This window comes from Sus scrofa, chromosome 9 (assembly GCF_054392235.1).
Source record: "Sus scrofa isolate SSC_HxYL_T2T_F1_AM1 chromosome 9, Sscrofa_HxYL_maternal_Yorkshire_Landrace_v2.0, whole genome shotgun sequence".
NCBI classification, from domain to species: Eukaryota; Metazoa; Chordata; class Mammalia; order Artiodactyla; family Suidae; genus Sus; species Sus scrofa.
Genome location: NC_139391.1, coordinates 114,970,469 through 114,986,720, shown reverse-complemented (window position 1 = coordinate 114,986,720; position 16,252 = coordinate 114,970,469). Strand labels below are relative to the sequence as shown.

The 16,252-nt window shown below is 39.0% G+C and overlaps 1 protein-coding gene across 5 annotated transcripts in view; it reads left to right on the top strand.

Annotated features, from left to right (window-relative positions):
- The window catches only part of CNTNAP2 (contactin associated protein 2), a 2,042,838-nt gene that overhangs the window by 1,602,159 nt on the left and 424,427 nt on the right, over positions 1 to 16,252 (top strand). The window lies entirely within an intron of this gene.

Sequence of the window (16,252 nt, the reverse complement as noted above, 5' to 3'; positions counted from 1 at the left end):
GGGTCTGTGTTAGTAATAGATAAAGATAAATCAGCTGTCATTCCGTGGGAAAAAGGCCCCAGAAGTTTGAGTGGAAGGATATAAACCAAGTACGATTCTGCTCACAGTTTCAGACGCGTGGAGAGGCTCGCTGTGCTCCATTCCCGCCTCTGGGCGGCAGCAGAGAGCAGAGCCCTGAATTTCCTCATGTGACCAACTGCAGTTGGCTACAGTCACCTCTGTTTTACACTATTTAGGACAGTTTACAAGGCTAGTTCATTCTGCCACTTAACTGAAAAGCTGATTCTGAATGTAAGGTCATGATTGTCAGGTCGGATATCCACCTATTTTTCCAAAAGTCATTTTTCTTTTAGTAAATGAAATGACTTACCAAGGCTATACATTTCCATGGCTTAGAATTTCTGTTATGTGTGTGTGTGTGTAAATAGCTATAATTAGTCTGTAATTTGTGTTTACCGTAAAGGGGAAATAATGATACTAACTTTTTAATTTTGATTGAAAGATATATCTGCATTCACACACACACACACACTCTCACACACTCACACTCACATACTCTCTCACACTCACAAGCTATAACAAAGACTGAAAATCAGGAGAATGAATTCAGAAGGACCTGGGCTTTGAAGATAATTTTTTCAGTCAGTTAGTCAGTCAATCCTTCATCTATCAGTCATTTACTCAACAAATATTTATGAAACTCTTTATGTGCCAGGGAGTCTTCTAGGTACGGGGAATAAAACAATCAATGGAAGTAACAAAACCCCTGCCCTGACTTACGTTCTTGTCACTTTTTACTAGTTGTGTGTCCTTAAGCACATTCTGCAGTCTCTCTCAGATTCATTTGTCTGTTCAGCATTCCTTTAGGAAGCCAGTTTTAGGTGCATTCTCCCCTGTCCCAGAGGGCTCATTGTCCAGGGAACCCAGAGTGTTCAATTCTGTTTGTCCTACCACAGAGGAGAGTTGGGATATTCAAAAGGAATAGGAAAATCTAGTGCATGAATCCAAATGAGATTCATTTTGGTCCGACATTATCCCAAGTGCTACGGATACAGTTGTAAATAGAACATGCTCTTAGGCCTCAAAGCCCTCTATATTTTGTTGGGAAGAGTGCATGCATGCATACACACACACACACACACACACGCATACACACAGAGACAACAATATGATCAGTGCTCTGATGAAGACACTGCAGAATACAATAGAACCATTGCAAGAAAATTGAAGTCCAGCTGAGGGAGCATTAGGAGGATTTAAAAGAGTTCTTGGGAGACAAGGGTACTTGAAGTGAGAGTTTGCTGGGCACACTCTTCCTTGCAAGATCATCCTGAACGAGAAGCATAAATAAGGACAGCGGGTTTGGGAATTGTCAATACAGTAGATCTGCACTGTGACGTGGAAAAGAAAGCACAGTAAGGCTTCAGGGCACAATAACATTAGAGCTGCCATTCTTTTCAGGGGGTAGTAGGAGTTTGGATTTATTGGCAATGAGCCCTGTGGAGATAACCTTGATAGGAATGGTGGGAGAGGAGGAAGAGAGTCAGCAAAAGGATGTTGTGATTGTCCTTGAAAGGCATCAAGGGCAAGGCCATGGGAAAGACGATACATAGGAGATATTTGACAAGTGGTATCTACGGGGCTTGATAATTATAACTCTGTGAGAAGAAAGAGAGGAGTCTGGGTACACTCTCTACTGGGTGCCTAGAAAGGGAGTGGCAGCAAAGCCATTTATCAGGTTAAGGAATAATAGTTTGAGGGGGTAGATGATGAATTCAGCTTTAAAAATATCAAGTTTGAGGCTCCAGCATAATGTCATGTTTAAACTCACATTAGTGGTATTACTGATAACAATATAGAGTTCAGAGCAGTGTGTTTCCATGAACATACCTGCATTCAAACTACAGATGAGAAGAGCTGGCGACAGAGCTTTTCAGCCTCACTCAAAGATATACCCCTCTGGCACGCTCTTGATTAGATCATAACTCTTCACAGGTACTCAGGGACTTGGATGCTACTGGTGTCTTGTTCCCTTCTGGCTGAGTAGCAGCTGAAATGTCCTTACCCCTTTGCTTCTATAAAGTTTGTCTAATGTCTCATGATAGAGCACCATATTTTGAGCAAATGGAATATGTTTTTAACGAATAGCTCTTAAAATGATCTTCGCTATTTAACACAGGAAAGAAAGCTTTTGGTGATGTCTTCTTGGGCTTTGATTTTCTCAGCATCTGGCAAAGACCCATTCTGTGGATACTTTCAGTATTTTGGAACGAATAGGTTTGTTCCTAGGAGGTGTGTTCCAAAGTTCCCAAGAGCAGCAGAGAGAGAGCTAGACTTGGAGCCAGAAGACGTTAGATTTACCACTTTGCAGCGAGGCTCTTAAGCAGTCTGAAACTTAGATTTGTTGTTTGTATAATAAAAATAAATCTTGACTAGTAGGTTTTTGTGAGAGTTAAATAGAACATGGACTATGAAAATATTCTGTAAATTATAACAGTGAGAATATAAGGCTATTTGCTGTTCTTACTTATGTAATTCTCACTGCAATTCTTAATGGTTCCAAAGGAATCTTAAGAAATGAAAACAGACTGTGGAAAGAGGTCTCTTCCTTCTTGCCCTGCTGGGCTGAAAGCTTCAAGTCAAATTCCACAGTATCACATAGCAGTGATATGGAGCAGGCTTTATCAAAGAAATTTTCAAGTCAGGGATCATCAAGAGCAAAGAAGGTCCATCGCCAGGCTCTTGTCCAGAACACAATGTTCCAAAGAATCCCTTGCTCCCCTCGCTTCTTGTAGGAAAAGTCAATGGAAGGGATCAGATTCTGAGGATACAGCAGGCTGGGCGGAGGAGCCAGCTGTTCACTACATTGTCTGGGAGTCGTGCAGAAATGGGAAGGGAGCCACAGCCCCTGTAGGAGGCTGACTTTGGGTGCAGCCCCCCAACTGGGAGAACTGGGAAGCACTTCTGGCCGGTTCAATGTCCAGGTGGCCAATGTGTGCTTCATGGTCACTGGTAGCCAGTTCTTGTTGTCCTGTCACAGAGAGCAGCCGAGAGACTCAGGAAAAGGAGAATCTAGGGCATACATCCAGGTGAAATTCACATATGTGAAACCACACTTGTGCTATACAAGTGAAAATAGAGGGTCTACTGAATCTCATGCTTCTAGATTCTGTATATAGCTAAGAATGTTACTTCTTCCAGGAACCTTACCTCAGTCACAGCAAGTCATTTGATTAAAATGGACTGAGTCCAAAAGGAATACAAAGTTCTCCTACCCCTTTTTCTCTGTATGTGACCTAAGTCAGGACATTTCACTTCTCTGAGTTTTCATATCAGCAAAAAATAGATAGTACTTCCCAATTCATGTAAAGATAGGGTGGATTGATTTTGTTACTTGAGTGTTGAATGGAATCCTAGCTAAAATCATTAAAAATTTCTTGGAGTTCCTGTTGTGGCTCAGCAGAAATGAATCCAACTAGTATCCATGAGGATGCGGGTTCCATCCTTGGCCTTGTTCAGTGGGTTAAGGATCCAGCTGTGAGCTGTGGCATTAAACCCCTAGCCTGGGATTTATGCTGTGAGTGTGGCCCTAAAAAAAAAAAAAAAAAAAAAAAAATTTTCTTAAGCTACAGATGTATAAATTGGGACCCAGGACAATTTTAATTACTTTCCAAAATTAGACTAGAAATGAGAAGTAGAGAGACAGCTAAGACCCAGACTTCCAAACTTATAGTCCAGTGTTTTCTACAAAATCATGATCAAAGGAGACAATTCATGTTGTTTTTATCTTTTTAATGGTTTATAAATTTAATATTTTCACTAGTTATATGTAAGTTTTGAATTTAAAACAAACAATAGACCACATATTATATGTTCTTTTTAATAAGAACTCTAAAATTCAGATTAAGCCTTTATTCTTATTTGCTATAGTAAAATACAGAAAAATGGAGCTGAGATAAACTGGATTGTAGCTCTAAGCACGACTGGGTCTCACAGCAAACTGTCTGTGAAAACTATAACCATCTCAATAATTGCCTGATTATCTATGCTATGAGAAGTTTTGCAGTTATTTCTGAGATTGAATGCAATTTAACATTTATGATTTACTATTCACAGCAATAGTAAATATTCCCACCTCCCGTGCCAGAATCCTGATTAAGTGAGCCTTGGTCTCAGCTAAGTGCCCACCACTGGGTAATTCCCTGTCTCTTACAGCCCTACTCAATGAGCTAAATCATCGCATCCGAAATTAGCAATTCCAAAATGGAATTATCAGTGAAGGCATGCCATTCACTGCTTGAGTGCCCTTCTTCTTGTACTTGTAGAATTTCTGGATAGTCGAGTCCTGGCCAAGATGAGCACATCCATGGGAGGGAATGAGTGAGGTGAAAACCCATTAGCACAGTCTTTGTGTTACCCTTAGTAATCAGTTCCCACCTCAATATTAGAAAGGCCAGTCAAATACTACCTGGTAGTGCCCTAGTCTATTGACCCTGAATGGAACTGGCATGTCTATAGAGCTTTTCTTCCTGGGCCGGAAATAATCTGTAATGATGTTTATAGGCAGCAGAACCTCTTCATTGTTTCAAAGCCAGAAACTTAGTTTGATTGGGTTAGTTTACTATCCAACAACTGCTAAACATTTTGAATATTTTGAAAGGTAATCATTTTTTTTCATTGTTTATAGTTTCCTCAAATCTTCTTAACTTTTTCCCATGAAACATGTTGTTTTACTCAGAGTGAAATATTTATACGTGCATTCTCATTCATCATGTTGTTTATGTAATAATAACAGTGAACATGTATTCAGTGTTAATTATGTGCCAGACATTGTTCCAAGTGCTTAAATATAGGTCTCATGTCATTAAAACATCACATTGACACTATGATGAAGGTACTGTTTTTCCTCATTTTACAGATGAGGAAATTAAAACCCAGAGAGGTTAATTGACTTCCCCAGTGTCACAGTAAACAGTGGTAGAGATGAGATTTAAACCCAGGAGGGCAGGCAAACGCCAGATTCATTCTCAAATATTACACAGCAAGACATAAACTCTGTAAAAATTTTAACATATGCGCTATATACAGAATGATTTCATTTTTCAATTTTTAAAATTGTGATAAAATCTACATAGTTCAGTACTATTAAGTACATTCATTTTGCTGTGCAACCATCACCAACCTCATCAACCTGTAGAGAGAAATGCTGCCACCAAGAGTCCACCTCCAGGGAATTCTTTTCATCTTGCAAAACTGAAACGCTCTGCCCATTAAATAATAACTTCCCTTCCCTCTCTTCCTCCAGGCCCTGGTAACCACCATTCTACTTTCTGTCTCTATGAATTCAACTACTCCCATACCTCATATAAATGGAATCTGACAGTCTTTTTGTGGTTGGCTTATTTCACTTGGCATAATGTCCTCAGGGTTCTTCTATGTTGTAGCGTGTGTCAGAATCTCCTTCTTTAAGGCTAAATAATATTTCCCTGTTCCATGTTTTATCCATTCATCCATCAAGAGACACTTGAGCTGCTCAAAAATCTTGGCAATTGAGAGTAATGCTATGAACATGAGGGTAGGATTTCAATTTTATTATCTACTTTTACTCACCTCGGTGATGTTCCTTATTTGGTGTTTTTGGTTCAAATCTCTTGTTTTGATTGTATATGAAAAGTCATTTCATCATAAATAGGTTCAACTGATTTTCTCAGTGTAACCTGGTTTTGAATCCTAGCTTTTTTTCTTGCTAACTCAATAACCTTGAACAAATTACAAAAGCTCTCCATAAGTGTTTCCTTGGGAAAAAAATTAAAATTGGAAAAATATCTACATTATATGGTAAATTTGAAGTTTAAATGAGAGGATATTCCCAAGAGAGAATGCACATCTGTATTTCACTAGTCAGTGCCCCGCAAACGTATGCTGTCATTGTGGCAACGACATCCAGTAAGCCCACCTCAGACCACACGGGCCCATCACGCACTCAGGGTTATCTTGCGGTGCCCTGCGGTGCAGCGCGCAGGTGTTCACTGTCAGCTTCTCCCTGCCTTCCACAACGGCTTCCTTGCCAAGTGCCCTGTGGCTGCCTCAGGAGATTCCTATTCTGCGGGCAGTAGCTGTTTGAGTCTGTGACTGTCACTGATGCCCTCATGGGGCAGACGTGGAAACCACATCGTGTTTTTCAGCGAGACCTCACTGAAAGGCTGGAGCTCATAGAAATATGACTCTGAGGAAGTGTACAACTGCTCCCTGAAGTAAGCACTGTCAGAGACCAGGCAGGATTCCGAGCCCCCTGGGTCTCCACCCCATTGTCCCTAGTGATCCTCCTCAGGCGGCCCTGAGCATTTGGATCCAGGCTGGAAGCTCCTCCAGAATCTGGAGGAGGACCTTCTCCCAGCCCAAGAGGAGGAATATTTTTTTCTCAGGCTGACTGATGGTGCAGACATTAATTCCCCTTCAGGAGAAAATTCTCAGCTTAAGACAGTTTACGACAAAGAGCTGGGTCTATCTCCAGGCCTCAGATGGTCCAGCCTGTCCTGGGAACCTGGGTTTGTTGGGACAACAGTCTGACCCATGATGTGCAGAGAGAACACAAGTCCAGTTTTATTTCATGATCTCTCCCCATGGGGGGAGAGAAGTCAAGGAAGTCACTTTTTTTTTTTTTTTTTTTTGTCTTTTTGCTATTTCTTTGGGCCGCTCTCACGGCATATGGAGTTCCCAGGCTAGGGGTCTAATCGGAGCTGTAGCCACCAGCCTACGCCAGAGCCACAGCAACACGGGATCTGAGCCGCGTCTGCGACCTACACCACAGCTCACGGCAACGCCAGATCGTTAACCCACTGAGCAAGGGCAGGGACCGAACCCGCAACCTCATGGTTCCTAGTCGGATTCGTTAACCACTGCGCCATGACAGGAACTCCAGGAAGTCACTTTTTAAGGTAAATTTGGAAATTGCTGTCAAAACTTCCATGTACCAATTCTTTGAACTTTCCACTATCTGGCATTCACTAAATTTGGAATGAATCCAAACAAATACAAGTACTAAGATTTTCTTTTCCGTTTTTTGTAGACAAACCCAAACAGAAATGATTGTTCTTCGAGTTTTAGATCATTACATCTGTAAAAGGAAGGAGATAGATACATAGACACTTGCATAGACACTTTTGCCACAGGTGAAAGGACAAAAAGCAGGTTGAAGAACACTGTTCATGACATGAATCTGGTTTGTTAAAAATTCGTAGAGATCCCATAACCATTATATATGCATAGACAATTTCTGGAAACTATACAGTATAAACTATTGATAATTTTTAACAGATTAGACTAAAGATGTGAGGTCTTTTAGAAAACTTGTCTTTAGCCCGTTCTACGTCTTATTTACCATTTGATTTTTTTTTTGCATGCTCGTATTTAACCTGTTCAATTAAAATATTTTAAAGTAATTTTTAAAACTAGAAAAAAATAGCCCCCACCCCAAGGCATCCTGTTTTGTAATGAAACAATGTTAAATTTTTTTCTTTTTAAAAAGCAGATAGAAGAATTATTGTCATTGTTCTCATTGTAGCTTAGCAGGTTAAGAACCCAACACACTGTCCGTGAGGATTTGGATTCAATCCCTGGCCTTACTCAGTGGGTTAAGAATCCAGCATTGCCATAAGCTACAGCATTAAGTCACAGATGTGGCTTAAATCCACTCTTGCTGTGGCTGTGGTGTAGGCCTGTAGCTGCAGCTCCAATTTTACCCCTAGCCTGGGAACTTCCATACACCACAGGTGCAGCCGTAAAAAGAGAGGGAAAAAAAAAAAAAAAAGAATTATTGTCAACAACAAAATGCCATCCCTATTCTTGATTCTGATAGCCCCAGTATTGGAATGAGTATCTAGGCAAACTGGGGAGGGGTCCCCTTTCCCATTTAGTACAGTGAAACCAGGAACAGCCATGCCATCAACCTTACTGCAAAATATGGTTTTTTCTCATTGATCTGAATTCTGTGAAACACATATTGTGCTTTTAATCCTTTTGGGATCCTGCTTGAGATCATGACTGCTTTACATCCCAATATCAGTAGCCTTGTTTATGCAAATTACAGGAATATGATATTATGAGGAATACTGATATCACTTATAAGTAACACTTTTCTGGTTGCCAAACAGACCACACTATAGCTGATATTCAAATAAATATATATGTGCATATAAAATAAAATATTAAAATGGGTAGCTATCACTATATTTCCTTTTTAGATACATAAATGGAGATGCCCTTTTGACCTAAAAATCTTCATTAAGTTAAACTTTGTTCAAAAAAAAAAGAAGGAAGAAAAAGGAAACTCTTTATTTTAATCCTTTTTTACCCCCAAAGCATGTGTTTCAATATGAGAGCATTGCTGGACTGGATTTCAGAAAGGTTATACAGCCCTGGGTATTTTATTCCTTATACTTAGTCTACTGAAGTTTACCAGCCAGATTTCCTCTACCGTAAAGTTGCATCTAGATAGGATATTCCTCAAAAATCTAACGGCTAAACTTTTTTAGAATAATAACCACTTTTTAATATGTGGGTCACAGCTAAGAGCCCAAGGCAAGGGTTCTGTGCTTTCATTAGGAATCCACCTAGGGATAGGAAATGGGAAATATCATCCAGGTTCATTGAGGCAGGTGCTGGATGGCTCAAGATACAAAGCAACCCTGTGAGTTAAAAGACCTCTTGGCAATGGGGATAGGGGAATGTCTCTCTTAGTTTCCAGAAGAAGCAAAAAATGATATATTATATTCTGTCTTGGGGACATTTTGGTGCCAGCTTGCTTGGCATAGCAGAGAATTCTCCTGTCACCTTGTGGATTGTATCATGACAGAAAGGTAATTGGGCAAGGGAGAAGATGTCAGCAGAGTGTCAATATGGTCTGACCAGTGCCCCTAAATAATATTGATGACAGGAAAGGGAGAGGGATTAATCCGGTGTGAGCCTGTCAAATGTTCAGCACGTGCTGTGGGTTCCTGAAATAGATACAAACTACCAACAGAATGCTAAATGGACTTGAACAGAATAGATTATTTAGTGATCTTAAGAAAAACAGAACCAAGATCCAAGAAAGATTTAGGAGAAAGCACAACCCATTTTCCATCAACATCCCTCTCTGTAGCATGCTTTGAAAAGAGGGAGATCTATTATTATGTTTTCTGAGGGAAAATATTGGGTTCTTCTCAAAAATCAATCATGAGAAAAGGGTCAAGTCAAAAGGCATGTCACTAAGTTGAAAGCAAAGTGCTGTGCCAGTAAAGCAACTGTGAGGTACATTATCAGTGTGGGTCATGGGGAATCCACACATGAGAAAGCTACTTGTTCACCCTGTATCCCATGGAAAGATCAAATCCATTCCCCCTGAAAGTCATCATCACACTCCTTACCATGCATCTGTTACTATGGCTTTTCTCTTAGTCTCAAATCTAAGTTCTGAGCAGTATTGCAACAACTTCCCAAAATAACTTCCAACCTTGACTTTCCCTCCATCTTACAACTTTATAACTGTGGTTATCACTGTCTGGCTTCATACAAACTAGAATCACCTAGGAAGCATTGTAAAAATAAATGGTTTATCATCATACCCTGCCTCAGAGTAATTACATAAAAAATTTGGGGATCAGGTCTGGCTATCTTGGTTTCTGCAAACTCTTGACGTTTCAAGTGTGTTGCCAGGGCTGAGAACTATTGATTTCAGGGTGGGTTGAACTGCACTAAATAAGATGGGTGCATTGAAGGAAGGGATGGAGGGAGGGAAGAAGTAAAGGAGGAAGAGAAGGTGGCTTAAACAAGATGAAAGCTTATTTCCCTTCTGTGTAAAAAATGCCCACGCTCCTCTCAACAATCTGCATCCATAGGATCCAGTAAGGCTTTAAGAACTCTAGCAGTCACATTCATATTGCAGGTGCAAGGTAGAAAAGAGAGAGAAAAAAGTATGACTTCTCCTTCTTAAAACACCTTTAAAAACTACTTCTACTTACATATCATTAGCTGGAACTTACTACATGACCACCCCTAGCTGCGGTCCTGTAATCTTTGCCTGGGCATGAAAGTGCCTCACTGAAAATGAGGGTTCTGTAACCAAAGAAGAAGAGGGAAATGAGCATTAGGAGGCAACTAACAGTTTCTGTTCCAACTGTTAACTCTTCAAAAGAGCCCTAATAATGTCCTGCTCACACAACTTCCCCCACCCCACTGCCAACCTCATGCCTCCAGGTGAGCTTGACGATTAAATTCAAATCCCTTCAGTTACTATTTCTCCAAAGGCTTACCTCATCTGATCGTCTTTGCTTTTCCACTCTCTACAGCATGGCCATTCTGGAAACATTTTTACTTTCTCATTGCTGGCCCTTCTACCTGCACCTAAAATATGCCATCACACACCTGCCAGAGAACCATCATTATCCTGGGAAGATGGGCATCAGTGCTTCTTTCTTCAGGAAGTCTCCCCCTCTTTGCCCACATCTTCGATGTCTAGTAAGAGCCCATTCATTAAAAGTTTGCTTCCCCAGATTCCCAAAGCAACTTTCATTTATTATAAAGTTATATTATATCTTACCTGTAATCTTTGGCCTGGATATGTCGTCTCTCTAAAACAGTAAGATCCACAAGGCCAGATACCATGCCTCAGTTGTGTTTGTAAATCCTTCCTGCCTCTCATTTAGCAGTTACTCAATAACTATTCACAGGTTGAATTAAATTCGTAGGCCTTAGAGATTTAATTTTTTTAGTGAAACTTTCTTTTTGTCATGAACCATAAACACACACAGAGACACATACCAATACTTCAGTCTTTGTAGATTTTTTTTATGATGCACGCAAATATTGCAAAGTTATTTTGTACTAAATAGTAACATAACTCTGTCAAGATAGTTTTTTAAATGCCCATCATATGTGTCTATTAATATGTTTATCTATAACCATGTACATATATATATACATGTATATTAAATATACATACTACATTACTATATGTGATGTATAATGCTTTCATTAATTGTTTTTGGAAGCATGCTAATGGTGTTAGGCTAGTTTAATGCCTGATATTAACGTGAAATAAATTGCACTACATGCAGGAAGCTGTTGATTGAGATGGAAATATGGGATGTTTAGAAAATTGAAGGAAATGAGCATGATAGTAATACTCTCCCACCTGTCCTTGTCCTCACTAAGAAGGGTGTACCTTTACTTAGGTTAGTATGGTAGCAGGATAATGATCCCCAGAGATGTTCACAGCCTGATCCCTAGACCCTGTGAAAATGTCACTTTACATGGCAGGAGGTACTTTGCCAATGTGATTTAGGGTAAAAACTTTGAGATGGGAAATTTGGGAAATTATCCTGGATAAGGTTGGGTTCAATCTAACCACATGAGTCTTTAGAAAGAGAGAAACTTTCCCAGCTGTGGTCAGACAAAAATCTGATATCTAATGATAGAAATAGGATCAGAGAGATATTAGATGGCTGTTTTAGAAGAAGAAAGAGTGAGCCAAGAAATATAGGCATCCTCTACAAGCTGGAAAGGGAAAGAAAATAGATTCTTTCATAGAAGCTTCAGAAAGAGACTTGGCCCTGACAGCACCTTGATCTTAGTTCAGTCAGACTCAGGGGGAAATCTTACTGTATAGAACTAGAAGATGATAACTATGTTGTTTTAAATCTCCTACTTTGCAGTAATTTGCCATGGCAGCAGTAGAAAACTAACAGGTCTACTTTCTACTGCACTGATGTCATTGAAAAGACCACCAAGCTTTTTTTTCTGTCTCTTGTACTGATGTAGAGTCAAGGTTGACTGATAGAATAGCCTTGCTGAAAACGATATCCATAAGCATGCTCTTGAGGCCAACACCACTCTCCCCTGCCTGCCCATTGCCTGCTAATGTGGGAGCTTCAAGTCTGTGCAGAGATCCTGCAGGGCCTTCCTTCTGTGTCTGGCCTTCTTGACCAGTGAGAATTGTCCGTTCTTACCTGTGATCAGATCTCCTTAAAGTGGATGGTTATACTGCTGGCAGTAATTTTTAAAACTCAGAAATATTCATTACTACAGCCAAGCATTCAGCCTATGTCTGAGTCCCTGCCACACACTGGGGCTGTGGTCCTCAAAAACACAGGTGGGTAGCTTTAATGCTTATACCTCCTGCCAAAAGTTAGATTTAGGATGTCTTCTTGACCCCTTCAATGTTAGGATTTCACAGACCCAGATCCTGCTTCCATCTTTTTGTAATTTTAATTGGCCGGCAGAGAAATGACTGGATAATGAAGGTTTTATCCATTATCCTATTTTCATAATAACTGATGAATTAAAGAGGGAGGGTGTGGGTCTTATGGAATTTACAATAGCCCCACTTTATGGCAGACACCATTAGCCTTCATTGCAAGCCATTCTTAATCTGCCCTCAATCTATTATTTACAGCCTGTTAAACTCCTCATGGTCCAAACCTCAACCTTATCAGCAGAAGGTTTCACAGTCAGGACAATACCTGAGAAGGATAAGCACTATTATTTTCTGTTATTATTATTTGGGGATATTTTGGCCAGCATATTCCATTGCATGGAAACTAACCTATTTCCTAGGGGCCTGGCCTAGATGCAATAGTCAACATAAAATAGGTTTTTCAAAAGTCATTTATTTCATTCATTCATTTAACCAGTTATTCAGTGAGTCTCCACTATTCACTCTACCAGTACCAGTGACAATAAAATATGATGCCATCTCTGCTGCTTCTTAGCTCTGTGACTTGGCAAAGAGTTTCTCAGACTCAGTTTTCTTGTCCATGAAGTCAGAATAGTAGCATCACCTCTATGTAGAGTTTTATGAAGATTCATATTTTTATGCAATATTTGTTATTATTTTCTTAGGCTTCTGAACTTCATAAATTTGTCAGCATAATCAAGGGGGAGCAATTGGCCAAATAAAGTTGAGGTGGATTTATTCAACGAACATTTATTGAGTGCCCACTATGCACAGAGGTAGTACACAAATATCGAAGAAGAATTCATTGATGAGAATACAGAGTAAGTCTGAGACACAGGGATGGGACTTTAAAATGCACACTTTGCAAATCAAAGAGAACTCTTAAACGTTCTAGAGAAAGAACCCCACCCTCAATCCCCCCAGAGGAAATTGTTAGGAATGATCCTGTCAGGTCCCAATTAACCTTATACAAATTATCCCCATTGTGAACTATCCATAGTTTATATTTCTAGTATAGAAAGCCTTACAATAATCACATTTAATCTTTGTTATGTTTTAAATACACACATCAATGCAAATTACAAATATTAAAAAGAAAATGAAGACAAGAGGGAAATAAATTAAGAAATATAGGGAGAAAAAGGAAAACAATGATGTGACACAGCTAATCTTTCTTATTAACAGCCACCTTCCCATTTCCAGATGTATGTATTTGTTTTGTGTTCACTACGCCCCAGCTAAGCAATGCTGAGAGAAATCTATGGCTGACGCTAACGTGGCCGCCTTCTGAAAGGTCGAGTCCAGGTGTCTGGAGGGCTGCTGCCCAAGCTTACTCCCCCTTCTTTGGAAAGGCTCAGTCTGCCTCTTAGTCTTCCAGATAGATACTGATGGCTTTTCGGGGACTCTTCAGGGACGCTGTGGGGTAGAAATTCAGGAGGGGATGTGATAACATGCAAATGGCAGCTTTGATTTTTTTCCCAAGTGATGGATTATGTTCCACAGCAGGTCCATTCTGCCATTGGTTTGCCCTGAGATCCTTGGTCCAGGCTGCCAAATCTAGAGGCCACTGAAACTACAAAAAGTATTTCCTATGACTGCCCATCCATCCCAATTCCAGGAGCAGTACAGGCTATGTTCATCAGTATTAACTCTCTCAAGACTTCATTCAGAAAAAGAAAAGTAGATTAAAGTGGCATGGGAAACAGTTATGAGTTGTTAGTGAAAAAGGAATAAAAAAACAAATCAACTTGATATAATTTATTCCAAGCTCAACATGAGGTGTCAGTGTGATGTTGCTACTGAAATACACAGCAAAACAAAATACTCCTAATATGACCTTAGTCAGGTGTCAAAACTACAGGACTCTACAGCAGGCATCAGTGGATCACACCTAAAGTATTATAGCTGGTGTTCATTTTTAATAAACATTTTTACAGTAATTTTAGGATTATGGAAAAATTTAGTAGAAAAGACAGGTGTTTCTATACTTTACATTCTTACCCTACCACACACACAGCCTCCCCTGCCGCTAACATCCCACCAGAGTGGTACATTTGATGTACCATTTGATGAACCTGTGCTGACACATCATTATCACTCGAGGTTTGTAGTCTACGTTAGGATTCTCTCTTAGTTTTGCACATTCTGTGAGTTTGAATGAATGTGTAAGACATGTATTCACCATCAAAGTATCATACAGAACATTTTCGCTGCCCTAAAAATCATCTGTACTCTGCCAATTCATCTTTCCCCACCCCCAACTCCTGTCAACCCCTGGTCTTTTTGTTGCCTCCATAGTTTTGCCTTTTCCAGAATGTCCTATAGCTGGAATCTTATGGTAGGTAGTCTTTTCAGATTGAGTGAATGTTATTGGAATGATGGGAAAAAAAATGTTAAATTCCACATGGAATTATTGAGGGATGGTGAACTTGTGAGAACAAATAAATGCAATTATCATCTCCTTGAAATTTAAAATAGATGCAAATATCCTTTGAGCTGAGTATACTTTCTTCAAATGAAATTCTAGGTGAAAGTCTAATGTGAAAAGAGATTACAATGGAGCATCTTGGGGCAGATGGAAGAAGTAGTTAAGAGCACCACCTCCTACAAGCATCCCTAGGTCCTAACCCTCAACAGTGGATGTTAAAGACTTGAATGAAACTTCTAGTCCATCATAAAGCACAGCATTAAAACCACACATTTCAGAGATTAGAACTTAAAATATTTAGTGAGTTCGTAATAAGAACCGAACAAAAGTGCCTTCTTCTTCCATAACAAAATGTGAAAAGCAGTCTGTAAAATTTTCAGGGTTTATCTGATTTCTTTGATATATGCTTTTTTAATCCCTTGTCATATACTTCCTTGAGTTTGTTAAAAATCTGATATTTGTAGACCAAAGATATTACTAATACTCAAAATACAAAGAAAATTAAACATCTTTTTACATGTTGAATGCATCAAGTCACTATATCTACATATAATTGCATCCTTTCCAAATTAAAATAATTAAAATTTGATTGATTGACTGATATACAGATTGTAGTCCCTGAAAAGTCTCTATAATCTTTGTACCAGAGTTTGTCTTGTGAACATTTAGGATAAATGTCAAAAAATGAGAAAAGAAAAAAGAAATATTTTATAAAGGAAAACTGAGGGCACAGGGGAAATCTACATGAAGAAAATAGTGTTTTAAAAATACTTTCTTGATTCATATTCATGTAAAAAGACAATGGATTTTTTGACTCTTAGGACAGGTTGACATCTTTAAAAGTAGTTTTGATGATTTGGAGATGTCTGAAGACTATATTTCCTGTCTAATTTGAATTATTTATAATCCCATAATTAATTACACATAGTAAAATTGAATTACTAACAAATGCCAGAAAAACCAATTTAAATTGACATTCATCTCTAAAGTCAGCTCCTATATAATCACAAATTTTTCAAGGTTTAATATTTACTATACTAAGGCAATAAAACAAACTATACCTATGAGAAAGGGTAGAAGAAACTCTTTTAAATAAAGATAAATATAATGTACATATATTTATTATATGTAGTACATTGATAAACCAAAAAAATTTTTTTTAAGATTTCCACTTCTCAAGGATAACTTCTTGAAGCAAGGAAAATGGACATTATTCTGTTCCTCCAAGCAGCTATTGTCCTGTCTACTGGACCTCTCTTAACCACATCTGGCTTGGATGGGTGGCGGTAGCAAGCTATGCCATACTAAGAAAACCTCTCAAGTTCTGGCTAGCATGGTTGAAAAACTGCAGACATTAGTTGCTAAGTAAAGTTTAAAAAGAAGTTTGATTTACTCTAAGGCCTATAAAAGTGGAATATATATGATTTCAAATGTTGTGGAATAAGTCAAATAGCTTTTTCAAAAGAATTGGCATGCATAGACTAGCAAACTGGCCAATACCATCATTTTTGCAAAATAAACTTCTAAGCCCACGTCATTCCTTTGCACACAGGCAGTATTCCTCAGAATGTCATGGAGTAAAATAAGCTCTTTCACCAGTAAACTTTGAA